The 27,231-nt window shown below is 44.9% G+C and overlaps 1 long non-coding RNA gene across 1 annotated transcript in view; it reads right to left on the bottom strand.

The window, feature by feature from the left end:
- Positions 1–23,125, bottom strand: part of LOC126496635 (uncharacterized) — a 56,857-nt gene extending 33,732 nt beyond the window's left edge. The window contains exon 1 of the long non-coding RNA XR_007590394.1: positions 22,993–23,125. This is a non-coding gene — a long non-coding RNA (uncharacterized lncRNA). The remainder of the gene's footprint in view (positions 1–22,992) is intronic.
- Between the last annotated feature and the right edge of the window lie 4,106 nt (positions 23,126–27,231).

Below are 27,231 nucleotides of genomic sequence, written 5' to 3'. Positions count from 1 at the left end.
GTAAGATCCTCCTGCCACACAGGCACCGATTCCAACAAGCTCCAATGGAAAGGTTCAACGATCTGCCCACAGCTCCAAAGCTAGGAGGTGGGGTAGGATTCCAGCCTGGTCCACTTCTCTGTCCTCTGCCACAGCCATGCCTGGTCCCCAGGTGTAATCACCATGGCCACCTTGAGACATTTGCAGTGACTCCGTATCCCCAGATGTCCCCTCCTCCCCAGCCTTCCCTGCTCCAACACAGCTTACTGCCAAGATGGCAGTCTCTCTTATTTTGTAATTGTGGTACAGTGGCAGAAAGTAGGTCACCATTTGATACAGTCTTTGCATGCACAATCCAGGGAGATGGTGTACAATCATATTATTATACCACTATAATAATGGTGATTATTATTATAATCACCACCGCCCATCACCAAAACTTTCCCATCTTCCTGAAGTAGCACTATACTTAAAAAGCCACAGCTCCGAGTGTCCCCTCTACCCAACGCCTTGGCAACACTCTACTCCTCTGCACTTAGCCACTCTAGGCACCTTATGTGAGGGGAATGGCCTAGCCTGTGTGCTCTCTGGGACAGGCTGAGTCCACTCAGCACAACGTCCTCCACAGCCTGTGCCCTATCTGAGACAGGCCGAGTCCTCCAGTTTCACTCACCCAACGTGTAGTGTTGGGCAGAATCTTCTGCGTTTTTATGGCTGACTAATATTCCATTGTTGGTATACACCATATTTTGTTATCACATTTATCTATTAACAGAAACTTCGCCTATTTTCACCAAGAGTGTGAAAATATCCCTCTAAGTCGCTGCTCTCCATATTTTTGACTATGAATCCAGAAGTAGGCTCACTTCTGGGTCCATGGTCATTCTCTGTTCAACGATTTAGGGAACTGCCATACTGTTTTAAGAGCTGGTGTACTCTCAGAAACAGGGGTAAGCAGTCCAGCCCCCCCACACACACACACACACCTTGCCGGCATTTGTTATTTTCTAGGGTTTTGGTGATAATCATCCCAATGAGTGTGAAGTGGTACCACATAGCTTTTTTTTTTTTAAGACAGGGTTTCTCTGTGTAGCCCTGGCTGGCCTGGAAGTTGCTCTGTAGACCAGGCTAGCCTCAGTCTCAGAAAGCTGCCTGCTTCTGTCTTCCAAGTGCTGGGATTGAAGGCACCCACCACCATGCCCAGCTAGTCAGACGGCATTCTTTAGCACCAACTCTAACAGCCATTTGCCTGCTCACTGGACAGGGCTGTTGGGGCTCCTGGAGTGTAGACAGCTGGGGTAGATGAAGGGAAGGTGCTTGGGTGCCTGTCAGCAGCTACAGCAGAACTCAGGCAGGGAAGGAAGCAATGATGAGTGGGCCTATTAACCGAAGCCATCTGCAGGGAGGAGAATTCATAAAGGAAGGAACCCCTGCCTGGTTGGGAAAGAACTTAGACATTTTCACTGAGGCTGTGACACTCGAGACAGTTCTTAAAGCGTGACCCCAGCTTGCCTGTAGCGGTGAGGAGGTGGCATCCTCGGCACAGAGGCCGCGTAGCAAAATTCAAAGGCAGGAGTGTTCCGGGCAGCAGAGAAGCCATTTTACTAGAAGCTTAGAGACAGAGCAGTAGAAGGGGATATGTTTGGTGTGTAAATTGGCACAGGATTCTAGGGGGCCCTGAGGCAGTTTGTGCTGGCGACAACCTCCAGATGGTAGTAAGCAGGATGTCACACGAGACACTGTAGAGTGAGTGGCGGTTTTGTCCAAGCTTTCTGGAACTGGACAGCCTGACTTCAAATACCAGGGCTCCCACCTACTAACCGTAGGTGGCAAGTTATCACTGAGACTCCGTTTCCAACCTGCAAAATGGGGAAGACAGGAGTAGTTACCCCGCCAGGGGAGCTATGAGACCTAAGAGGAGAAAGCCCTGAGGCTTTAGTGTACTGTGGCGTTAACCTTCATCTATCTCATTTTAACCCTGGCTCATGAGCAATTACTCACCATCACTGGGGGGAGATAGAGAGGGTTGAGAAAACAGGTTCTGAAACCAGGGGCCCTGGAGATAAGTAAAGAGCGGTGACCATGCCAGGTATAGCCAGCTACGGAGTCTGGAGAGAGAGGGTGACACCAGAGGCACTGAGGACTGGGCAGAGGTGACAAGGGGGAGAGAGACTCACCGCTAAGCGACAAGAGGAGGGGTGACAGCTGAGTAGCCCAGGATCTTGAGCAGAGCAGGATGAAAGGAGTAATGGGCTTGCCAGGGGCCTGCTGGGCTTATAAGAGAGGAGATGGCCACGGGAAAGCTACGCTGTGAGGGAGCATTCAGACTACAAGAAGGAGCTCACACTGGAGGCTGAGCTCAGACAAGGCAGGAGAAACAAAACTCCCAGAGGGGAGAGCGGGTGATAAGCAGCGAAGATGAGGAGGGGCGTAGAAGAAGAATAACGATTTCCAGGGCGGTAATTAGCGACCGGCTATGTATTAGACCCACGTTCAAGGCCTGCTCTCCTACCAACCTAGCTGTGTGGTTTTGGGTAGGTTACTGCGTCTCTCTGAGCCTCAACGCTTCGGTCTGTAAAGCAAGGGCAGTAATACAGCCTCCCACACCAGGTAATTGTAAGAATTAGATAAGGCTCTGTCTGTAAGTCCTGACTGCAAATTCCTATGTGGGGCTTTCAACGATTCTACTGCTCCAGACTCACCAGTTCAGGTTAAGCTACGCCGCCTCAAATAGGGGTAGGCAGATTACTTCGTCCAAAACCTCCAAGCCTCACACTAACACAAACTGGGGGTCCTTGACAAACAGGGAAGGCTGGAGCCTGGCCCAGAGGGGCAGCTATGCCGATCTTCCACATGCCAGTTCCCAGCGGGGACAACAGGGACAGGAGACTCCTTGGGGACATATAACAGTAACTCATTAGAGAACAACCGAGTCTCCTCTCACGCCGAAAGCATATTCCGTTAGCATAACGCCTGTCGGGCACACTGTACTCCATAAATACAAACCATTGGCAATCGAGAATGAAATTTAAAAACCAACCGCCAGGGGGCACTTGCTGAGCATTTTCTCTAAAAAGATGATCTCATTCTCCCTCCGGAAGTTTTGCCCTGATTTTCAAACTAAGGCAGAGAGAGAAAGGAGGGGGGGAAAAACCCGGGTGACATATACAACACATGACCATTTCGGTTCATTCAAAGTATCCCGGTCTTGCGGTTGGGCCACCTGCTCCAATAACGCAAAGCAGTGGGAGGGTCAAGGAACGGCTCTGGTTTTGCTTAATCATGATGGAGAACCAAATCCAAATCCAGTCTCCTGTTATCCCTAGCAGAGTAGTTTCCATCGGTCCGGGACGGGCGGGGTCGGGGGGAGGAGAGGCGGGGAGGGCACCAGGCAGCTTAGGAAGTTAACTCTCCTGCTCCACCTTTCAAATACCTTCAAACTGTCTGCGGTGGGATTGGGAACGGCCGCCATTCAAAACGCAGCCCGTGGGATTCATTTTTGGCAGGAGATCACAGTGCTGACTACAATGGCAACTCTGTGGAACCTTGGCTGCGCTGGATGGGCAGGGCTCAAGGGAGCCATTGCTTAGGACGAAAGGTCCAACCAGCACCAGGGTTTCCACTCCTGCCTAGAAGCCCACTGGAGCTACCGCACTCCCAAAGAAACGCTACTTTCGTCCTTGCTGAAGTGGGCTCTGGGTTCTAATCAGGAAAGGGATCCCCAGCATCCACCACAGCACTGCTGAAATACGGGAGGGTGGGGTGGGGGTGCATGATGCGACACTTTCTTCTATTTGCCCTCAGGTGGCCCTGATCCAGCTCTCAGTTGCAGGCAAATGCCTATATCAAAGTTGACTGGGTCCCTGACTATTTCCCTCTAAACTCAACAACAACAGCGCCCTGATTCTGTAGCAACTCTGGGATTTCTGTGTAGCCCTGGCTGTCCTGGAACTCCCTCTGTAGACAAGGCTAGCCTCAAACTCACAGAGATCTGCCTGCCTCCGCCTCCCTGAGTGGTGGGATTAAAGGCGTGTACCATCACACCTTCATGGTTAATTATGGTTAATTCAAATGACTCTCTAAATTGCAGAGAGTTGGATAGCCCTGTGATTTCCCTTCTGTCAGCTGATTGGCTCTGGATGGTTACCTAGCTTCCAAGAGAGCCAGCAAACATTACAGAATACTTGTCAGGGAAAGTTAGTGCAAAAGTTCTTCCCCAACAGTCCTTGTTAGTGTAAGCGTTAGTGTAAAACCTAATAAACAATCAGTTTTTCTTGGAGTGTGGCTGTCCTTTGTAAGAGGCTGGGACCGGTGAGGACTCAGTTTCCCCTCCTGCTACTACAGAGGCAGGCCCTTAAAACTTTGAGGACCGTAGATTTCATCCTTTCTCCCCACAGACACAAGTGACCAGAGTACTAAATATCGAGTCATGAGCTACGTTAATTGTTTTGTGCTTAAGACAACAGCGTGGTATTGACCCATTTTCTGTTTCTGCCTAAGTTAGGCTTTCACCTGATTTGGAGAAAGAGGTCTCCGAGCCATGTCTGCAGCTTCAAACTGCATCACAGGCTATTACAGTTTGTAGGCACCCTGGCTTGTCATAAGGAGGCCGCTTGTTTGTTTTCCCAGCTGCCAAGACTCCTGAAATAATCACACAGAAACTATATTATTCAAATCACTGCTTGGCCCATTATTTCTAGCTTCTTATTGGTTAACTCTTACATCTTAATTTAACCCATCTCCATTAATCCGTTCATCACCACGAGGTCGTAGCCTACCAGCAAAGTTTCAGCGTGTCTGCAGCAGTGGTTCCATGGCTTCTCCCTGACTCCACCCTTCTTTCTCTCAGCATTCAGTTTAGTTCCCCCCNCCCCCCCCCCCCCCCCCCCCCCCCCCCCCCGCCAGCTCTGTTCCCCTATACCTCTGCTATAGGCCCAAAGCAGTTCCTTTATTAACCAATGATATTCACAGCATACAGAGGGGAATTCCACATCACTGGCTGTGTTGGCTACAGATTCTGTGTGGGACCTTCATATGAACACTCCCAATGATATGATGCTTGCCTCTCTGTCACACAGAGCAATTTTCAAGGCTGGATCTGACAGCACAAGTTCCTTGGACTTTAGGGTCTTCTCATCAACACTGGTTACTCGTCTAGAACTGACTTGGATTACCAAGTAAATCAAAGAACAAAAACCCCATATCAAAAAATGAACATTTTTACCAGCTACATCAAGTTACCCTTGACTCCTGATGGTTGAGTCATTCCACTGATTTGTTCTTAATTTATTTCTTTTGCTTTAGGTGTATAAATGTTTTACCTGTATGCATGTATGTGTCCTACATATATGCCAGTTGGATCCTCTGGAACCGGGGTGAAGGATGGTTGTAAGCCATCCATCCTGGATGCTGGGAAATGAACCCAGGTCCTCTGCAAGAACAACAAGTGTTCTTAACCGCTGAGCCAGCTCTCCAGCTCTCCATGGGGTTTTCCTCAGGGAACCTTGGGTGGTATCCTTAAGGACAGCCATCAAGGGAACTGAAGGCCGGTATTCCATTTGAAAGCTAGACCATCATCCCTCACAGCAGCTTCTCTTGCAGAGGGGCAGAGTCCGGGTGCCTTGTTTTTAGAACCCCCACCAAGGCAGTCCTTTTCCAGTGTCCTGGCTTTCCCACAGCTGTGGGAGATCACTGCTCCTTTAAAAGCCTCCTGGTTGCAGGAGGTTTCTCTGGGCAGCCTTGTTGTCTGCCTGGAGAAGTGCATCCTTCCCCCAGGGCTAAAGCTGTTACATTAATTGCACTCTTCCCTTGGCTATAATCTTCTCCCCTGGGCTGTTCAGGCTGTCTTTATTTTATTTCTGCTGTTAAGAACCCCAGAAGCCACATTGAAAAATTATTTTGAAGGTGTTTGGTGACTCATTGCCTACTTTTGCAGTTTCTGCCTCATATATAGAGCAGTTGAGTAATAAAATAAGAATCGTCGATAATGTGACCATAAGAAGAATAATCTGGATTTATAGTAAACACAATCACACACAGACCGTCTTTTACAAAGTCTCAACTCTTGAGAACCTTTTTGTGGTTTACATGGATACCCCGTGCCATGCTCAAGATTTGGGTTCTGTCCTCACCTCTCTCCTTCCATTTTGAATTATCATTATTATTGGCATTATCGTTTTACTATTATTTGAAGCATTATTATTATTTTAGTTTAAGACAGAACTTCCACTAAAATTATTTCTTACCTGGAAATATTCCCTTTTCTCTTAATCTTCTTACCAAAAATATATTTCCTGACTATAATTTTTAATGTCTTTTTTTACTTAATAATTTCTGTCTCAGAATTTTAGTTGCTCTGATAAAACACCATGACCAAAAGCAACTTGGGAGGGAGGGGCTATTTCATATTACAACTCCAGCTAATAGTCCATCACTGAGGAAGCCAGGGCAGGAACCTGGAGGCAGGAATAGAAGGACAGGCCACAGAGGAATCTGTTACTGCCTTCCTTCCATGGCTTACTCAGCCTGCTTTCTTTTCTTTCATTTTCTTTTCTTCTCTCTCTTTTTTACTCTTTATTATATTTTTATTATTTAAAACAATTTTTAACTGTAAATATGTTTTGATCATATTCTTCCCCTCCCCCAAGTCTACCAGATCCTCCCCATCCCTATTTACTTAATTTTAAGTTCTTTCTCAAAAAACAAAAATCCAATACAACAACAAACCACCCTAAACCAATAAATGAGTAAATAAGTAAAAATACACCCCCCCCAAAAAAAACAAAGAACTGTAACCAAATAAAAACATTAAAAAATGTAGAGTCCATTATATGCTGATCAGAAACTCCTAAACACGAGACCTGCCCTGAAGTGGTTGATGTACCTCATGTCGCTCCACTGGAGAAAATGGATTTTCCCTCTTTTAGCAGGTATAAATGACAGCTCATTTGTCAACCTTTTCATTCATTCATTCACTCATTCATTCTTTCACATAACAAAATAAAATAAAATAAAAACTATACATCAAAGTGGGACAGGACAAGCAAATGGAAAGAAAGGAGCACAAGAGATGGCCCACGAATAAGACCCTCACCTTCACACACTCAGGAGTCCCATGAAAACACCACACTGGGAGCCATAATATAAGCACAGAGGACCTGGTGCAGCCCTGTGCAGCCCTATTTATGCTCCAGCCTGCTTTCCTAGACAACCCAGGACCATCTGCACAGGGTAGCATTGCCACAGTGATCTGAGTCCTCACCAATCATCAATCAAGAAAATGTGCTACAGGCTTGCCTTCAGGCCAATCTGCTGTGGGGAGTGGGGCAAGTCTCAGCTGAGGATCCTTCTTTCAAAATGACTTTAGCTTGTGCCAAGTTGACATAAAAACTAGCCTGCACCATTCCTTTCTGCTTTATTTTTTTCCTTACAAAATTTATAAAACACTTTTTTTTTAAAAAAAAAAAAAAAAGCCTAAATTGTATGAAAACACAGGGAACTGCAAGCGAAAGTGAGCCAGCAGTCCTGCAGTCCTGGACACATTATCTTTTCTTACTGGCAAATTTAAATCAAACCTGAATCCTCTGCAAGAGCAACAAGTGCTCAGCAGAGTCACCACTCCAGCCCCAAAGAAAGCCCTTTGTCCTTCTAGATCCACAAGCAAAGTTCAGAGAGTATATTATTTCCCTACTATAAATTTAAAAATTGGTTGGCTAACAATGATGAGAAAGAAACTTTTATCTCTAGAGACACCTATCACCTTGCTGTTTAGTTCCTAAAATAGGGAACGATATTACCTAAATCTGCATGACTAACTTTGTATTCTAACGTTTTTGCTTTTTAGATCATTCTCTGAATATTTAAGACTTAAGTTTACTACATCAATTTTAAGAAAAAATCATAACTTTAGCAGTATAGACTTAGGAGTAATGGGTGCTTTGTGCTATGAAAAAAATAATCGAATCAACAGCCTAACGTAAAACTATCAAGTGAGAAATGTAAATGAAAGTTAGAAAATATTTGGTTTGTTTTAAATTTATCTTTATGCATGGACTGTATGCTAGTCAGGTTTGTCACAGCAATACCCCATTTCTGGCACCAATTTCTGTCTTCGGTTTCTATTGCTGTAATAAATACCATGATTAAAAGAAACTTGGGAGGAAAGCCTAGTCCTCCTATAGTTTCGGGTCACGCTCTAACGCTGAAGCAAATCAGGACAGGAACTCAAGGCAGGAATCTGGAGACAGGAACTGAAACAGAGACTGTTGAGGAATGCTGCTTACTGCCTTGCTCCTTATAAATTGCTCAACCTACTTTCTTATACAAGCCAGGACCACCCGCCCAGGGGCAGCACTGTCCACAGTGAGCGGAACCCTCCCATATCAATCATTAATCAAGAAAAACACCCTACAGAATTGCCTACATATACATACAATCTGTTGGAGACAATTTCTCAGTTGGGATTCCCTCTTCCCAGATATGTCCAGATTTGTGTTGACAAGACCAAAGCAGAATACAATGCATATTTGTGTATTGTTTAGATGTGTTGTTGTTGTTTACATGATATCAAGTTGGCTCATAAATGAATGTTCATGTAGCTAGATTAGCCTAAATTCCTTTTAGTTTGTAGTGTAACTAATGTTTTTAAGGAGAAGGCTCTAGCTCCAATAGCCCCCAGCAGGCTCAAGTTGGCTTCTGTCTCAATATAACAGTTAAAGAGACAAAGCAATGGCAATGGACAGAGAGGAGGTTTAGTCAGTGTGGTCATATTAGGGTAACAAATAGAGGTGTCCAATGGCCCCAGTTCTATCTTTGAGGTACTAACATGACCTTTAAGTAGAGAAAATTGAAATAGAAGACAAGAAGGATGTGTAACTGGACAGTCTGAGTCAAGATGTCAACTGGCTGATCACTGTCTCAACTCTGGTTCTATTAGATGAATTTGTCCATAGGAGATGGCCACTCCTGCTACAGGATGCAGTCTTTTCCTCCCACATAATTGCCTCCATCTGAGAACTGATCCTGCTTGGCTCTGCTGTTGCTGAAACTCAAAGTCTAAGAAGATGAGTTATCTCTGTGCTTTCAGCTTTCCTGCAGTGATTAATACACTTACCTACAAAGGTAAATGGGTAACTCAAAGGAAAGAAGACCAGCACAAAACGGAGGCATGGATACAATAACTTTATCCTGCTTCAGTTACTTCACGAGTCCAAATGAGAAGCGAGTTCTCTTTAACAGGCGTTTCAAAATGTTTGTTACAATTATACTTAAATCCTTAACACATTTATTGGTGACTTACAACCATTCACAACTCCAGTCCTATGGGATCTGGCACCCTCTTCTGACCTCCAAAAGCACCAGGTGTGCACACAGTACACAGACATACATGTGAGCAAAATACTCACACAAACAAAATAAAATAATCTTTTTTTAAAATGTTGTAAAGGAAACAGGAAAGAGATGAGACAAGTATAGTGTGGACTTTGGATTTCCATGACGCTTTCTAGTTCTCTCTGGCTTTGCCCTTATTTCATATACTAGACACTGCGAGACTGCCTCTTAAAGCCATTTGCTCATCAGTGAATGTCTCCACCTCTCCAGGGGGTCCCTTAAGACTGGGCTGTGCTTAGCGTGTCTCTTTATAAGTAGTACCTAGTTATATATACTAAGAAGCTGGGCTTTTAACCTTTCGTGAAATGAAAACATGTGGAGTCTACATTCAGCTATTCATGGATGCTCCTTTGACAAAACACCACCTAAGAGAATCCAGAATTATAAGAGAGAGATTAGACTTTGCAAAGAGCTGTCAAAGAAACTGGTAGAACAACATTGAGGGAGCACTTCTTTTTGCCAAACTCCATTAGCTTTACATGAAGCAGCTAAAGCAAGGACAACATCAGGTGCCTTAGGTTGTGGGTATCAAAGAGCAAGAAGTGTATTTAATATTTTAAGGCCATGAAAAGATATGGAAGCAGCTAATCCCAATGTATTTGGAATCCAGATGTGGTGTTTAGTGAGGTTAGCTTATCCAGATGTCATGACAGAGTTTTTTCACCTTGACAGGGTCTCAGAGTGGCTATTTTGGAAGGACAGCAATGGGTCAATCTTACAGTGTTGTCCCCCTAGACAAACCATGCATAAATTCAACTAACTCAGGAATGCAATGTGATTGATTCTAAGTGATTTATATCTTTGGTGTCAGTATCATTCATTAAACATTAAATGGGTTTCTTCCCAGAAAACAGAAACAGAGAAACAAAGGTAATATATATGCAAGTTGAAAATAGGATAGACCAGCTAAGCAGTTCATAAAAGTCACCAGCATTGCTTCAGAGAGATCCCAGACAAGCCCCCAAAGAAGATTTTATCAAGGGTGGCAGGGCAAGACACAGCTCCACACTGTCACCCTAAGTGTCCTGAAGATTTCCTTTAATATTTTAGGGACTTAATCTCAGGGGAAACCAGATCCAGAAAAAAAAATTCAATGCTAGCTGTATGAAGAAGAGTTAGGGTTTATTAAAAATAGGAAGACACACACCTAATTTCAGCATTTGAATGAGAATGGCACACAGAGATTTGCACACTTGAGTGCTTGGTCCCCTGTTGGTGAAGCCTACTTCCCTGCTGTGATACTCCGCAGCAAAATAATCATAGACTAACCATATGATACTGTAAGCAAGCCCCTAATTAAGTGCTTTCTTGTATAAGTTGTCTTGGTCATGGTATCTCTTCACAGCAATAGAAAAGCAACTTAAAGGCTCTTGAGAACATGGGTGTACACTCCTAAAAGACTGGTCATCATTTGTTAAAAAAATGTTTTAACATAGATGTAACTGAGGTGTTAAGAGAAAGAGGGAGAGAATAAGATTAGAATATACCCAGTGTGGGTATGAGCTTCTCAAGGGAGAGTCATATTCAAGTGTCTTAGAATTGGCCATATGCCATTTTGCTGACCTCCAAGTTATATCGCAAAGGGGTTAGAAGAAGTCCCCCTCCCACTTTGATAAGTGAGTTTATGGGATGGCTCCAGAAGTGCCTTGAATGGAATTGTAATCACATACAGTGAAACCATGAGCCACTGGGGTTGTATGAGGCAGTTAAGGCAGGTGTTTAGTATAAATGGGGTTGCTGGCTAGATTTCTAGAAAATTATAGCTTTACATCAGGGGTGGGAGAAAGGCCTTAAGCAGCTTTTCTTAGTTGTGTTGGAATTCTCAGCTGGTGAGAATGTTCATCCAGACTCGAGTCAGGGTTTCCTTTCCTTCCAAGGTCCTCAAACTTTCCCTTTTCTTTCTCTCCTGCCCCCAGAAGAGCATGTGCCTAATCAGTGGGAGCTGATTGGACCTTGTGAAGCACAGAATCCACGTTTCCTTCCCCTTAAATCCCTCATGTCTAGGCCACTAGTTCCCAACTTGGCTAATTCCCTGGGGTCAACACAAGCCCCACAAACTGATTTGGGGCTAAATCAACAAAAGCTTATCCCTCCTTCACAGTTATGAATCCTGGAAGTCTAGAATCATGATGACTACAGAATTGGGCCTCCAGAGGCCTCAGAGGCATAATCTGTTTCATGCAATGGGTATCTCCATTCTTATCAGGACGGTTATGATATTACTAGTGCAGTGCTTGGGACACCAGATGTGAGAGGGGCTTTCCTACACATACCAAATAAACAGATCAGGAGGCAGCAGCTGGGCGCCCTCCCATTTAGTTCTCTGCCTGAAGACGCCGCAGATTAAGGGTTTGAAACAGGCATTTAGAAGCTGCTTTTGCTTAAAGGCACTGGCTCCTCACGTGGGTCTACAAGGTAACTAAGAGCAGTATAGAAACCTTTCATCTCTGCCTTCACGTTCTGTCTATCTGTGTGACCTTTGCAGGGTTCAAACAGCTATCTCACTTCCTATCACTGTTTGTAAAGCAAGCTCCCTGGGTGTCTGGAAACGCAGAGTCCTCAGCGAGCAAAGGGCAGATACACATGCACACACACAAGCACGCCCACTCTCTGCTGTTAAATAAACTGCATGGCCTCATGGAGCAATCTCTTTCTCAGTGTCCTCTATCTTATCCCTTCAACCTTCCTGCCAGGAATTAAAATATTTTAAGCCATTGTGCCCTTCCATTTGGTCATCACACTATTAAGACAAAGAATACTAAGAAACCAAAATTTCCAAAAACATAGATGAACACATTTGTATCTTTCTACAATGTCAAAAGCAACAACAATAAATTCACAAGATCCTGTGGTTTCGGTAGCAGCAAGTTGCCAGATACCTCACCTACCTTGAGGATTTTACCAAGACGAATAAATGCAGGTTCTCACATCCAAGCCTGAATCACTAATGTTAGCTCTCATATCACACAGCACACAGGAAACATGTCTATATACATGCATGCATGTATGTAGCTTATAGAATGGTTGTAAGTTAAAGAGTCTGTAGCAGAGATTAAAAGTTCCCAAAGTGGATTGAAAATCTATATTAAAAAGATAATGAACAACAATAGTCAGTAGGAGCTGCTGCTGAAGTTGCCAGAGCCAGAGTTCTTTTAATGCAAAGCTGTGGTGTACGGATATAAGGTGGAAGGTCAAACCATGGTCCAAGGGCTGGAAATGGGGGTTCAAACACAGTTCCACAGAGATGAAGAAGGGGACAGGCAGGCTGTGAAGTAAGCCACACCAAAGTGAACTGAAGCTCTGGGGACACATACAGAGTCCCCTACTGTCATAGCCCCTACTGTTGGAGTCCCCTACTATTTGTCCTTGACACACGCAATGGGTGTTGTTAGAGTAACAGCAAGGCCCACTAAGGGAAGAGAATCTCTGGTCTTGGTAGCGATTCAGCCTTTCAGTTGGGCAGTGCCAATCACCTTGCCAAGGGACCACCCCTAAGCAGGGAAGGCAAGTTCACCTCTAGCCACACTGAAGAGATAGCTAGAATAATTATTTTAATAAGATACTATATTTTTTCCTTCCCAGAATCTTGCCCTCCAGCACTGCCTAAAAGCTGCCATGAGGTTCCTTGGGCCTGCCCACCTGAGTCTTGACTCCAAGAAAATCCCATTTCTCCTTTCTTCTTTCTGTCTTTTTCTCTCAGACACTGTCAGAACCTAAGAATGCTTTTTCTGATACTCTGGACTTTCATTCTCTTTCTGTAAAGTCTCTATCCCTACCGTGTGACTGCTTGTCTGCCACGTGTCTGACCTCCATGTCTGCTGAACTCAACAGCATGGCTTTTCTCCCCTTTTGCCTCCATTCTCCTCCCAGTAGCTGCTGAGATTTATAGTTTGTCTGTAGTGTGTGTTTGTAGAGGTCTCTTAAAATTCAATAAATTGTCCTCAAGCTTCTCTTTGAGTCCATTCTTTTATGTATAATATTTACTTTATTTTTAATGTGTGTATGCATGTGTATATTTGTGTATGTGTGTATGCACATGTGTATATGTGTGTATGCACATGTGTATGTGTGTATGCACATGTGTATGTGTGTATGCACATGTGTATGTGTGTGCACATGTGCATATGTGTGTGCACATATGTATATGTGTGTATGCACATGTGTATATGTGTGTGCACATGTGTATATGTGTGTATGCACATGTGTATGCACATGTGTATATGTGTGTTTGCACATGTGTATGCACATGTGTATATGTGTGTTTGCACATGTGTATATGTGTGTATGCACATGTGTATGTGTGTATGCACATGTGTATGTGTGTATGCACATGTGTATGTGTGTGTTTGCATGTGTGTGTGTGTGTGTCTGTGTGTGCTTGAGTATAGGTGCCCACAGAATCAGAGGCTTTAGATGCCCTGGAGCTGGAGTTACAGGTAGTTGTGAGCCCCCTGATGTAGATGCTAGAAATCAAACCCAGGTCATCTGGAAGAACAGCACATGCTCTTAGCTGCTGAGCCATCTCTTTGGCTCCTTTGAGTCCATTCTGAAATGAATTTATTAATGAGACTAAGAACCCCAAGAAAGAACCCTGATTTTTCCCAGTATCATTTGGTGGTCATCAAGGGATTCTTCAAAATTTCCAGTAGCAGAATCAGAAGAGGGGTTGACGTGAGGCCATGCCACCACAGTGTTAGTGTCCATCAGTTATGGGGTCCTCAATCTGCGGTGCTAATAAGTCCTTGGGCCTGCTTTTTCTGATATGATTTTAATACGCTCTTGCCACAGCAGTTGGCTTTCTTTCTGCTCCCTGGAATAAGTCATTCTTCATCTACGTTACATGGATGGTGCCAGACAGGCGTAAGGCTTATGAGTCAACCGCAGGGCTACAGTCATCATTCTCCCTCAAAACAGTAAAAATCTGCTTGGAAAATGGGGTCTCCTGAGCAAGCCATAGCCTGAAAAAAGAAAGAAAGGGAAAAGCACTGTTTTATATAATGTGCAGTACCTTATAGCAGGGCACGGCCTGATGGCAACATGGCTATTGCTTCTCTCTTTGTTTGTCCCTATTGAGGATGAGCGGCTGAACTTATCTTGTCAGGTCTGCCAGGGACCAGGCTCTGACAGAATACCACAGCGCCATCGCCTTCACTCGTCACAGCCGTGTGTCACCGTATGTCACCGTTCTTAATCTTTCCTCTTAAACGCCTGGAACTCCCAGAACTGCCAAATCTCCCAGAACAAATCCCCTGCCCAGATGGCAGCTACCCACGATGGTAAAGCTGCACCACCTCCTAAGAACCACCTTATCCCTCCAACGACAGGACCAGGGCTGGAGCAAGGATGGGCAGGACCACACCGTGACCAGGACTGTGTAAACATGCATAGCTCCTATTCTCTGCTCCAATTCTTCCTCTGCTTAAATCTAAAGCTGGTGTCAGAACTACTGGAAGTGGATGCAGAGACACTGGACCTGTTTGTCTATTTCTGTTTTCTCACTAACCACATTGAACAAATCTGTTTTTCACCATTATTTGTATCCGTATCTGGTACATCAGGAAGGATGGCCAGTCAGTCTATTGAGGCTGCAGCCCTGGATTTTGTCCTAAAAACTCCATCTCTAGGTTCAGTCCTGAGAAAATGCCTCCACTCCAGACTCCAGTCACAAGTAGTAGGTTGTCACCTCCACTTCTGACTGGCCATAAATTGGGGATTGATATGACCACATATTGGGCTCAATTATGCTGTTAGAGTAGCTCACAGAATTCAAGACAATTTTTTTACCTATATTTATCGCTTATTATAAGAGTTATACTAAGGATACAGACGAGGAGCCAGTGAAAGAGATGTGCCCACTTTTGTGGAAAGACAGGACATGGAGTTGATGTATTCTCTCTGCCCCACTTGTGAGAAGTGGGTGGTGTTGCTGCTGCTGCTGTTTTTTAGTCAAAAGTAGTCAGCACCTGTTTCCTGAGCCTCCTCCTTCCCCTTTGTGCCAATTAACTAATCACATCAGAGTGTGAAGTTGAGCTCCTGCAGGTGAGAAGAGATGCAGTCACCACCTACATCAGGGATAAAGGGCCGGAGCCATGTTAACCTCGGTGTGCTGCTATTCAGGCTGGTATACACCTTCTGCAAAAAGGGACTTGCTTGGCTGAGATACTTTTGCTTTGTTTATTCCTTTGTGTGACACCGAGATTGCTATTTTTAAAATTCTCCAGGAATATCCACACATTGGCTTTCTAAAAGTAGCTCCTAACCTGGTCCTTTTCATGGGGCATCATTACATAGACTGATGAGATGGCTAGCCTTTGAGGCTGAGCTTGCAGCCTTTCATCCCTCCCAGAAGCAGGGGGTGAGGCTTTGAGTTTCAACCCTCTAATCTCCCAGTTGATGACCCTAGCAACCAGCTTTCCATCCAGTGGTTACTAAGGAACTTTCCAGAACTCATCTCACTCATACGAACTCATGCACTGTGGAAAGGGTTTTTCTGTTCTTATCAAAAGACATGCATTTGTCTTGACCACCCTGGTACTTCCCAGCCCTGTTCTCCTTAGGGAAGCCCTGGGAGGGAGGAAATGCAAGCCAGAAACTGAGTAAAAACCAAGGTGTGTGTGTGTGTTCAGGTGTTTCATGGGAACAATTTTGGAACAAGTGAAAATGGAAAACTTTAGCAAAACAGTAGGAGAAAACAGAAAAGACAGAACTTAGAAATAAAATAAATAAGCAATGTTTAAAATTTACTAGATGGCTCCACGGGAGAATAGGGAGAACAGTGTGAGTAAAATCAATGAGCTTCACAAATCAATAGGGTGCCCTCAATTTAACTAGGACCTCTTAAATTTTCTCCTGGGGAATCCCTTGTCAGTTAAGAAAATTTTACACTACCCCCTGTATATAAGTGTATAAAGTAGGTTTATAAATCAGATATTTGTTGATAAAAAATCAAACACTAAAAAGTTCTCCGGGATACATATAATTTTAGCATTTCTTGTATTTGTGTATAGTGTGTGTGTGTGTGTGCGTGCACACTTGTTAATGTACACGTACGGGTGTAGGTGTGTACACACATGTGGGCATGTTTATGGAGGCCAGGTGCCCACTTCAGGTATCTGTCCTCAATTGCTCTTGGGTTCGTTTCCTGACAGTCTCCCTTTGAATGTGAAGCTGACTGACTCCACCAGGCTACCTCGCCCACTAACTTCGGGGATCCCTCTGCCTCTTACGCTGGCAGCCCTGAGCTTGCAGGCAGATGCTGTTCTCCCTGGATTTTTCCATGGATTCAGGGGATGTAAGCTCAGGTCTTTGTGCTTACGTGGCAGGCCCTTTGCTGGCTGACCTTTCTCCCCGGCTCCCAGTTTCACCGTTTTTAAAAGACAAAAGTAAATCACACACTGCTAGGCCTTTGCTGTTGCTGTGTTGTTTTGGGGATGGACATAGGTGGTGGACTCCAGAAAGAAGCACCTAGAGGAACTGTCTTCAAGTGAGAGCTTTACTGGGTTAGTTCTCCACACCACTGGAAGTAGCTTATGGTTTGGCTCTGAAACAAGGGGGATTTTTTTTTTTTCTGGTTCCACAAGTTTGGTGGCCTCATAGGCTCTTCTGTTTGAATGCTTGGTTTCTAGTTGTTGGAATTGTTTTAGGAAGGACTAGGAGGTGTGACCTTGATGGAGGAGTCGTCCCTGGGGGCAGGCTGTGAGGGTCAAAATGCCCATACCAGGCCCTGTCTCTCTTTCTCTGCCTCCAACTTGTGGATCCCACGTAAGTTCTCAGCTACTGATCCAGTGCCATGTATGCCTACCTGCCCGCCCCCAGGCTTCTGTCGTAATGACCATGGAATCCTCTGGAACTGTAAGCAAGCCCCAATTAAAGGCTTTTAAAATAAGTTGCCTTGGGCACTGTATCTCTTCACGGCAATAGAAAAGGAAGTGAGACAACCAGACAAAGCACGGTCTCCCTTCTTAGAGGTTTGGGAAGGAAAGGGAGGGCCCATGTAGCCATGCAGCAGGATTGGTTAGCATGCAGCTTAAAATGTCTACCTGCAGCTGGGCTGTTTCTGACTCCGCAGTGTCAGGGAAAGAGAGGAGATTCGGCCCTCTGTGAGAGATATGAGAAGAGAAAGGCATGAGGTGCCCAGCTCTTATGGGCACAGAACAGCGTCCATCCGCAGTTCACTTCATCAGGTGAAAACGCTAACCTCTGGTCAAAACTGCCTTTCATCTAAACTCCTGAAGATCTCCAGACAGTGGACAGAATCAGCTGGAATCGATAGCTTAGTTGCTCAGGGCAAGGTAGGCTAGTCTTCCTACAGATTTCCTAGCCCACGGGATCTTCTAAAGCCTGACAGGCCCTGCTTCTAACAGCAAAGGACAAATACTATCCTGAAAGCCCCTGCCCTCGAGGACCATGGAAGACCCTGAGGAGTGGCTCTAGGGAGCCATTGAGTAAGTTCTCTGTCATTTTTTAAATCAATAACTCAACTCAAGTAAAATTCTATCCTTCTCAAAGACCTCTGCTGCAGTTTGACAGCTGAGAGGTTTTGTCAGTTTACAAAGAACAAACTCACCAAACAATTTCAGTATAACTTCTTAACATGTTCTAATTAAAAAGTGTTTTAAGATAGACAAATGCAAAATATTACCTGGAAATTATAAAGGTCTGAGGACAAATGCAAATTATCAAATTTCTCTCTCATGTTGCCTTTCATAGTCTTAACATTATCAATAAAATGCTGATAAGCGATTAATCTAACTCTGGCAGAGTACTACCACCACCACTGTGAGACCAAGATTTTAAATTCCATTTGGTCGTTTTCTAAAGATACTTTTCATTGTGCAAAAACATCTGTCACAGTCATCCTGGCATAAACATGCTTCTGTTTATACAAAGTATGTGTCTAAAACTTAGGCTTTACGAACTCAAAGAATTCCTGTCAGCTCCAGGGAGCCAAATTGAAGGATTCACCTTCAACAGGTCAGATACAACCCTCTCTCAATTCCCTGGTCCTGACATCCTCCTCCTCAATTACCAGAACCTAAAGAATTTTTTCTTCCTAAACTTAACCTTGTCCTCTGTTCTGCCAACACCTTGCGAAGTCCAAGAAACACCAGACAGTTACACACCACAAATCCTGGACAGGAGTGAAGCACCCAGATACTTCAGGATGTGACCAGCACCCAGCTTTCTTAGACCCCCCAAGACTCTGACAACCACAAATAAACAGGAAGCAGTCTTGAGAACCCAGCATCTCCATCCCCTCAACCTGTCTTGCTTAACTCCATGCTTTTTTATTATAAGAGAAAGATGGAAATGTCAGCATTCTGCTGACCTTCCCTGTCACCTGGGTACCCTGTCCCTTTAAGAGACAAGCTCCATCCACTCCCAATCTCCCCCACTTTCAGCCAAGACAAGCTGATCTCCTGCCTTCTCTCCTCCCCTGCTTTCTCTCTCTGTTCCTCCCTCTTCTGAATACCCAACCGCTGCCTCCCTCCCTCCCCCTTCTCTCCTCTGTCTGTCTGTCTATCTGTCTGTCTGTCTGTCTGTCTGTCTATCTATCTATCTATCCACCTATCTATCTATCTACCTACATACCTATCAATCTACTTGTCTCTTCACTCCATAACCCACTTACTCATTACATAAACCCCATACCCAAGCTCTCTCTGCACAGCGTACCTGTCTGTCCCACCCTCCATGGAACCTGCCAGGGTCGCACCACTGTAAATCTTTTTATGTACACTGCACATTGAGAAGCCCCACATCCGTTTACCTTCCACTTTCTCCTGTTAGTCCCCTTTCTCCTCTAGAATTCACTTGTGTGTTCATGTCAGTTATACATCCATAATTTTATATATCTGTATGAAACGCAGGAACCACAGACAAGAGAAAATATGATTATTTTCATGTATTTGATTGCAAAAGGCAAAGGTCCATTATGACTGAAGACGTTTCATTTGTGTGTGTGTGTGTGTGTGTGTGTGTGTGTATCAAATTTTTCTTGTCCAGCCCTCTGTTGCTGAGCACCTAGGTTAGCTTCATAACCTAGGAATTGTGAACAGCACTACAGTGAACAAATATTTCTGGGCTCTATTGACATGGAGTGGGAGAGCTGGGCAGTGTGTAGCTGTTGTGTTCAGGTTGTGCCCTGCCCTGAGGTGCTCCATGTGACACAAAAATGTGGCTCTGCAGTCTAACCTGATATCAGGTATGGTGGTTGTTAGCATTGTGCTGGCCTGCCCTGCCACCTGGCAGGATGAACCCAGGCAGAACCCTAGCCAGCCCAGGGGCCTAGGGTTGCTACATCACTACACAGTTGCAAAGGTTCCTTTAAGAGACAAGCTCCCCCCTCTCCCAGTCTCCTTCCCCCCCCCCCCCACACCTGCCCCCAACATTATTCTGAAGAGGCAGGTGGCTCTCTGCCTGTTCTCTCTCTCTCTCTCTCTCTCTCTCTCTCTCTCTCTCTCTCTGTCTCCATCTTTCCCATCTTACCCCTCTTCTTAAATAAACTCCACAGGCAAGCTCTCTTTGCATGGCATATTCTGTTTTCTGCCCACGTTCCCCCACGTGCAATGGGACCTCCTGCCAGGGTCACTCACACAGAATCTTACAGTGGTGATTCCAACATTGTTCTCTTTGCCCAACATTACTTTGTCTACCTGGGGTCTTTGGTGCTTCTGTTGTTAGGATCCTGGAGAAGTCCCATAAAAGACAGCCATCCATGTATGCAATCAGCAAGAGCGTTTATTATCCCAAGAATAGAAGCACCAACATGCTGGGGTTGCACATCTAACACAAAGGCAAAGATGGTGAGGGGCAACCCCCAGGGAGAATCTTGCAGGCTCTTTTATACAAATAAAGGAATTCTAAAAGCAGTATGAGCATCCTATCTTGGATTGGCTTATGCAAGTGGCAATCATATTAGTAGGTTTCTAATTGGTTAGGGCTAACAGAGGTTGGCTAAGGCTATAGCTTTTACATTCTTGGGCGAGCCTGAACAGGTCCCAGACTTTGTCCTTATTTGGTTGTTGCCTTAAGGCAATGGGGGGATTGGCCCAGACAGTACCCGAAGTTCTTCCTGTCCTCATTGCCTTAGCAACTGGGTGCCCTTTGTTCCCGTCTTCCTCAGAAACTGTCTTGTTTAGTTTCTAGAGGCAGGAACTGAGGCCTAGTCCTTAACTGAGTTTCTTAGGGGCCTGTCATGATATTTACTGGCCCTCTCATCTGTATGAACTTTAAGATTATTTGTTCTATTTTTGTGAAGACATTTTGAGGATTGCATTAATCTTTAGATTGCTTTGGGGAGTCAGGCCATTTCCACGATATTAATTATTCTACTCCATGTGCCCTGATGGCAATGCTGAGCACAGGTTCGTCTATTTCCTGGCCATTTGACAAAATAGATTAGTCACAAGCAGTAATGAATGTGATATATGAAGGAGTCTGTTGATGTCATGGAAATCTCCATTCTGAAAGCGAGTCACCATTTCTGTTAACAAAGAGATAACTCTTCTGGGCCAGAAATGCAAATAGCACCACCATGCTGCTTCCGACTGTTCTCTGGGCTGCTCAGCATAAAACACACTGTGTGAACCTTAATGGATCTCTGGTGAGCTTTGCAAATTTTATTTGGTTCATTTTCACCTATTTTCTACTTCCTTTTAATATAGTGGTGTGCATGTGTGTGTGTGTGTGTGTGTGTGTGTGTGTGTGCATTTGTGTGGAGGACAGGCCAAAGCTGAGCATCTTCTCCCCATTGCTCTCCATTGTAGCTTTTGAGACAAGGTCTGTCATATGAATTATATCTGTAAAGTGTCATGTGCCATCTGTGCTTCCTGAGAGCTGGCTCTGAGAACAAGCAGCCACGTTTCTTCCAAGTGTCCTCAAGGACTCCTTGTCCTGGGGCACCCCAGCCCCTGGCTCTGTAACAAGGAGATAGGAGATAGGAGAGAAACACGTGCCCTTGAGAGCAGCTAGAAGGTGAGCCATTTCCATAGAGGTTACCGTTTATCTCATGGTATAAAATGTCCCATGTCAAGACCTTATGGCCTGCTGCTCATTCGGAGAGACTCCGGGTCTGCTCAGGACCCACCATCCGCCGTGATGTCTGGCATGGTTGCTTAGCAATGCTTCCCTAGCCATTTCTACTAGATGCTGTAAGTACTCCATCATCATAAGCCCCTGATATGACGATGACGGTTTACTGTCTGCCACTTGCTGTTTGTGCTTTGATTTTTGCCTACTATACATTTAATAAACTTATCCATTGCAAACCAAAGTACAGCTGTTATAGATCATTTTCCATTCAGAACAAGGTCTCTTGCTGAACCTGAAGGTCATAAATTCCACTAAGCTGGCTGGCCAATGAGCTCCAGCGATTGCCTATCTCCACCCCCTCCCCCCACTGACTGAAGTCATAGGATGCCCCAGCATCCTGTGTGATTGCTAGGGTTCTAGGATCAGGTCCTCGTGCCTGCAGGACAGGTACTTATCAGGTAAGCCAACTTCAGGCTTAGAGTGTGGTTGCTCAAGCTTACACAGCAATGCTTTCAAAAGGCTATTCACCATAAGAGGGCTAAACAATGCAGCCTTTACAACTGCAGAGATAACACATTTGTCAAGATTCTATTAATAGCGCTGTATGATGCTCTCACACTCCCTGGGTTGTCGGAAACAGATGTCATGAAAGCTATCTCAAGAAGCTTCTGCCTCCAATAAGAAGCCTGCACCCCTCTGAACCTCTGCTCTCACATCTCAGCTCACACAGGCGCTGTTGGCTGGAAGGACCCAAGCAAACACCGGTCGATCACTACATGCGTAAATCAATATACTGTCTATAAGAATAATCTGCGAAGCTAACGCTGCTGCTGCTGCTGCTGCTGCTGCTGCTGCTGCTGCTGCTGCTGCTGCTGCAAATCTTGGGAAGGCTCTGCTTCTATCTTTCCATGAACATTACACAATGCCATGAAAGAATTTATCTCGCATACCTCCCAGGCGATGTCTTTATTTCTGGAAACATGCAGACATGACATCCGGTCTCTGTACGTGGCCGTATTTTCTCACATCCTTTCTTACATCCTGCCCCCAGTGCTCTGGGAAGAAAAGGCGAGACCCCCCCCCCTCTTTACTGGGACAACTCTAAGCATTTTTAGAGCACAGTTCAAACACTTAAAAAAAAAAGTGATATTGCTGACAGAATTCCTGGGCTACTGGGAATCTTCCTGAAGCTGATAGGTTTTATCTTCTCCATAGTCTAAAAGAGTGTGTGCCTCCTGAATCAGCCAATCAACACAGGAAATAACTCTTCATTCTCTGTTCTAGAGACTTCAGAGTTCCAACACCCAAAGCTGATCAAGTATTTATTAATTTGTATTCCATAAAGAATGGCACATAGGGTTACAAGAAATATTTGGTCACATATAACCAAAAATACTTGAAGTGATTGTGTGTGAGGGTCATTATCCCAGAAATTCCGAAAGTAGCTGGAAATAGTTTTAAAGATCTGTGCAGTTGACATGACCAAATTACTCAGATTGTCCCCCAGACACAGAACCTAGACACCAAACACAGCAAACTCTTGACTCCTTGTTGCTGTCTCTCGGTCTCTGACAGACCTTTCTCACTTACATAAGATGACACCGTTCTTAAACAGCATTTTGTTGCCATGGAGGTTCCATCAGGATACCCAACTGCCTTCTCCTAGTTGGCATTCACAGGAAATAGAAAGTGTGACCCCGTAGGTCAAATGGGAAGAGCTCCCAAATTTACCTGGTGGTCAACTCACATGTTGTCTACTTCCTGTAGCAGTGGAGCACAGCCCTCACTTACACAGACCTGCCACACGATCACCAAGGCTACCCCCAGGTGGCCAAGGACGCTGCTGTGTACTGCCTCTGGCTGGCTGAGTCCTTGGTGGTTTCTTAGGAACCGTGTAGACTCCAGAGCACAGCTGTGCCGAAACAAAGCAGACGGCCCTTTTGAGTTTGTCACACATTCCTTCTTGTGAAAGCTGGAAGTTGCTTTGAGCAAACCTTGAGCAAATTAGGTGGTAGGTGTGCTCAGAAATACAAGGGGTAACTTCTTTAGTTTGCAACTTGGGCTGGCATTAGCAGTGTGATGTATGACGCTGATGTGTGCTGAGCATTAGAATAGTCTGGATAATTTCATATTTTTTGACAGTTACTGACTGTGGTGGTTTGAATGAGAATGGCCTCCATGGGCTCATGTAGTTGAATGACTGGCCCCCAGTTGGTGGAACTGCTGGAAGGACTAGGGGGTGTGGCCTTGTTAGAAAGATGTGTCACTGGACTGGGCTTTGCAGTTTCAGAAGATCCATGCCATTCCCAGTGTGCACACTCCTCCCTGTTTGGGGACAAAGATGTACGCTCTTGGCTGTTCCTGCTGCCATGCCTTTGATTCACTATCATGGACTCTGACCCTCTGGAACCATCAGCCAATTAAACACTTTCTGCTCTGAGGTGCCTTGGTCATGGTGTTTTATCACTGCAACAGAAATAGCTAACACCCTGACGATGGAGATGTCTGTTACCAAATCCTTTTGCTTTGAAGCTCTTGCATGTTTATTTCTTGTGGGTTTGAGCTTTTGTTTCTTTCCTTAAGCAAATTGTTAGAAATGTGAAAAGGAAAAAGCTTGTTGACATGAAACTTCACTGTAATCAGCAGAAAAAAAAAACCTTAAAATAAGTATCTGAGGAAAAAAACAATAAATAGAAACAAAAGCAAAGCTAAAACCTGAACAATCTACTGTCAGACATATTCCAAACGACAGAACACCTGTTTCTATAAATGTTTGCGGCAGTTTGGGTTGTGACATTTCAAAACTAAAAATGTCACAAATGTTCTTCAAAAAGTAATGGTCACTGAGCTTAGTGACATCTGAGAGTCTGAAATAGGAAGATAGCTATTTGAGTCAAAGTGGCTCAAAGCCTGCCCCGGCAATTTAGTGAGACCCTGTCTCAAAACTAAAAAGAGGACTCAGAATATAGCTCAGTGGTAGAGCATTTGCCCAACATGTGCAAAGCCTTAGGTTTAATTGGCCGTTCCACAACAATACAAAACAACGACGAGTTATTAAGTGGCAAGCACACACTGGTATATTCAACAAGAAGAAAAACTAAACCGTGGATACACATAGAATTTGGTCTAGATACCCTGTGCTCCAACCTAGCCTGGTAAGTGTAGCTCACTTCACTAAAGAAGTTTCTTTTTGCCGCAGTTGGAGACTTGTGGTAGTTTGAAGGAAAATGGCCCCCAAAAGGAGTAGCACTATTTGGAGCTGTGGCCTTGTTGGAGCAGGTGTGGCCTTGTTGGAAGAAGTGTGTCACTGTGAAGGTGGGCTTCAAGGTCTCATACACGCTCAAGTCATGCCCAGTAAGACAGATCACTTCCTATTGTCTATGATCCCAGATGTAAGGGCTCTCAACTTCATGTCAGCCTGAACTCTGCCTTGCTTCCTGCCATGATGATAATGGACTAAACCTCTGAATTGTAAGCGGGCCACCACAATTAAATGTTTTCCTTTAGAAAAGTTGACATGGTCATGGTGTCTCTTCATAACGATAGAAGTCCTAACTAAGACAAAACCATTACAACACACACACACACACAACTGGTCAAAACACAGAGAACTACTGACCATGGGTGTCCATCCCCAGTTGATACATCTACAGTACAACTCCTGCATCCAAGGCTCAGGAAACATCTCAGGAGAGGAGACAGAAAGATTGCAAGAAACAGAACCAGGAAGTCTGCTCTGGGATTGTGCCTTCCAGCTACGATAGGGAAGTTAAACCCATGAAATCTCAACAACATGGCTGCCCAAACAAGACCTGGACAATTCTATCAGCAATTGGCGTCTCGTCATAAATGGGGACAGTCTCGTGAGGCCTACACAGAGATGAAGAGCCTAGGCAGTCATAACTACTGAGGGAGGGAAAATTAGTTTTCCCCAGGGGTGAATGCCCTGACTGGTTTCCAGCACCGAGTGGTCAGCCCTGGAGCCACACACAGAGGTACAGGCGGCGCTGAACGGACTCAACAGGTAGTACTTACGTGACTGTTCACCTATATATGTACGTGTAGCAACAACGGTTAAAGAGGAGGTCATGGACGGGGTCGGAGAGGACAGACACGGGAGCGGTAGGAAAGAGGAGAGGAATGAAATGATATAATTATGTTAAATTATTTAAGTTCTTCAAAAAAAGAATTTGGACTAATCTCAAGAAATTTATGCTAAAATGAAGAAAGCCAACAACAAAAGTGTGCGTGCTACGTAATTCCACCAATGTAGCACTTATGAAATCGCGTGATTACAGAGATGCAGAACAGACTGGGGGCTGCCAAGGATTAGTTAGGCAGGAGTGGAAACTAGGGAAGGGATATGCATAGGGAGTAAGTTTCCTGGGGAGTCTCGTGGTGGTAACACAGCCAAGTCTTCTGAGGCTGCACACAGCGTGCATAGGTATTTGCACAGAGCTGTACACTCAAATGAGTACATGCATTGCTGGTGACTTCCGTACCATGAAAGGCACTGCACCCAGTCAGTTACCGGACTGAAGATGGCGCACCCTCTAGTGTACTTGGTAGAAATGCGGACTGCCCAGCCCAGCCTAACCGTCGTGAAGAGAATGTGCATACAAGTAAGAGAAATTTGCTGATTAAGGGAAATCTTACTCTCGCAATGTTTTTCAGAATCCTAGATCTTAGAGATTTAGCGTACTACTTCAGCAGATCTCAAAGTATGACACCCCAAAGATGAACATTTTCTGGACCCTACTGTCATGTAGAAACAAGAGAAAATGCAAATTCTCCTTCCTAGACACCAAGTAAGAGACCCAACACCGGGTGCAGCAGTTGTGGGCTCAACATGCCCTCCAGGGGACCGTGAGGGCCACTCCATTGTACAACTACTGTTCCCACGGGGTAATCCGCCAGCGCTGGTGACCCTGAGACTTCATTACCAACCACTCTGTGAGACTCCAGCCATCGTCTCCACGCTGATTCTGACTCACGCTGAAGGTGGTTGTGCTCTGCCACAGACAGACTTTCAATGGAAAAGAACAGAGAGATCCTTCAAAGCCCGCTGTCCCAAGTCACTGACTCACACAAGTGTCTGTAAAAGACATAATTTCCCATAAAGACCACACTCTAAAGGGATGTATGTTCCCATTAGACCCGGCCTAATGAGCCTCTAAATGAAAGGAAATGGGATTATTTCCAGAGCTACCTAAAGCCTTTATCCTCTGCCCAGAAGTGATGCTGGGAGAAATGAAATTCATGTAAATCAGTAGTGCCCGGAGCACTTCACAAAGCAGGTCCCAGATCTAAACCCCGCTAAGTATAAATAATAATGCTAATAACATCTCATTCATCTTGTCTTTATCTCTGGGCCTGGGAGGATCAAACCTGATAGACATAGCTTCAAAGGCGTCTCCCATCCTGGATCTGGGAACGAGTGTGTTCCAACAAGTCTCTCCAGCCTCCGTTCCCGCATTCCCAGCAGTTAGAGGTTCCAGCTCATCTGAAGTGGTATCTGAGCCTTTTCAGCCTATGATTGCCTTTAATGAGCCTGGTGGCACTAACCCCAACAGCATCCTCAGTGAAGAAACCCGTTTCCAAGAGCCACGTGTTCTAGAGCTTCACCTTCCTCCGTCCCTAGAAGTGCTTGCAATACTTTCGTGAATTAAATCAAATCCTGTGCTTGTCAAGACAGCTTTAAAAATAACTGGAGGCTATGGACAGCTTAGCAGCACGAGGCTGGCAGCGAGCAAGACTGTGCTAAAGCAGAGATTGCAGCGGGGAGCCGGTGAGGCTTTCCTTGTCAATGGCAGAGAAGAGGGAAGATGT

Source organism: Alexandromys fortis, unplaced genomic scaffold (genome assembly GCF_014885135.2).
Source record: "Alexandromys fortis isolate MF-2015 unplaced genomic scaffold, M_Fortis_MF-2015_v1.1 scaffold_6, whole genome shotgun sequence".
NCBI lineage: Eukaryota > Metazoa > Chordata > Mammalia > Rodentia > Cricetidae > Alexandromys > Alexandromys fortis.
The sequence above is the reverse complement of the archived record's forward strand: the minus strand, read 5'-3'. Positions and strand labels throughout refer to the sequence as shown.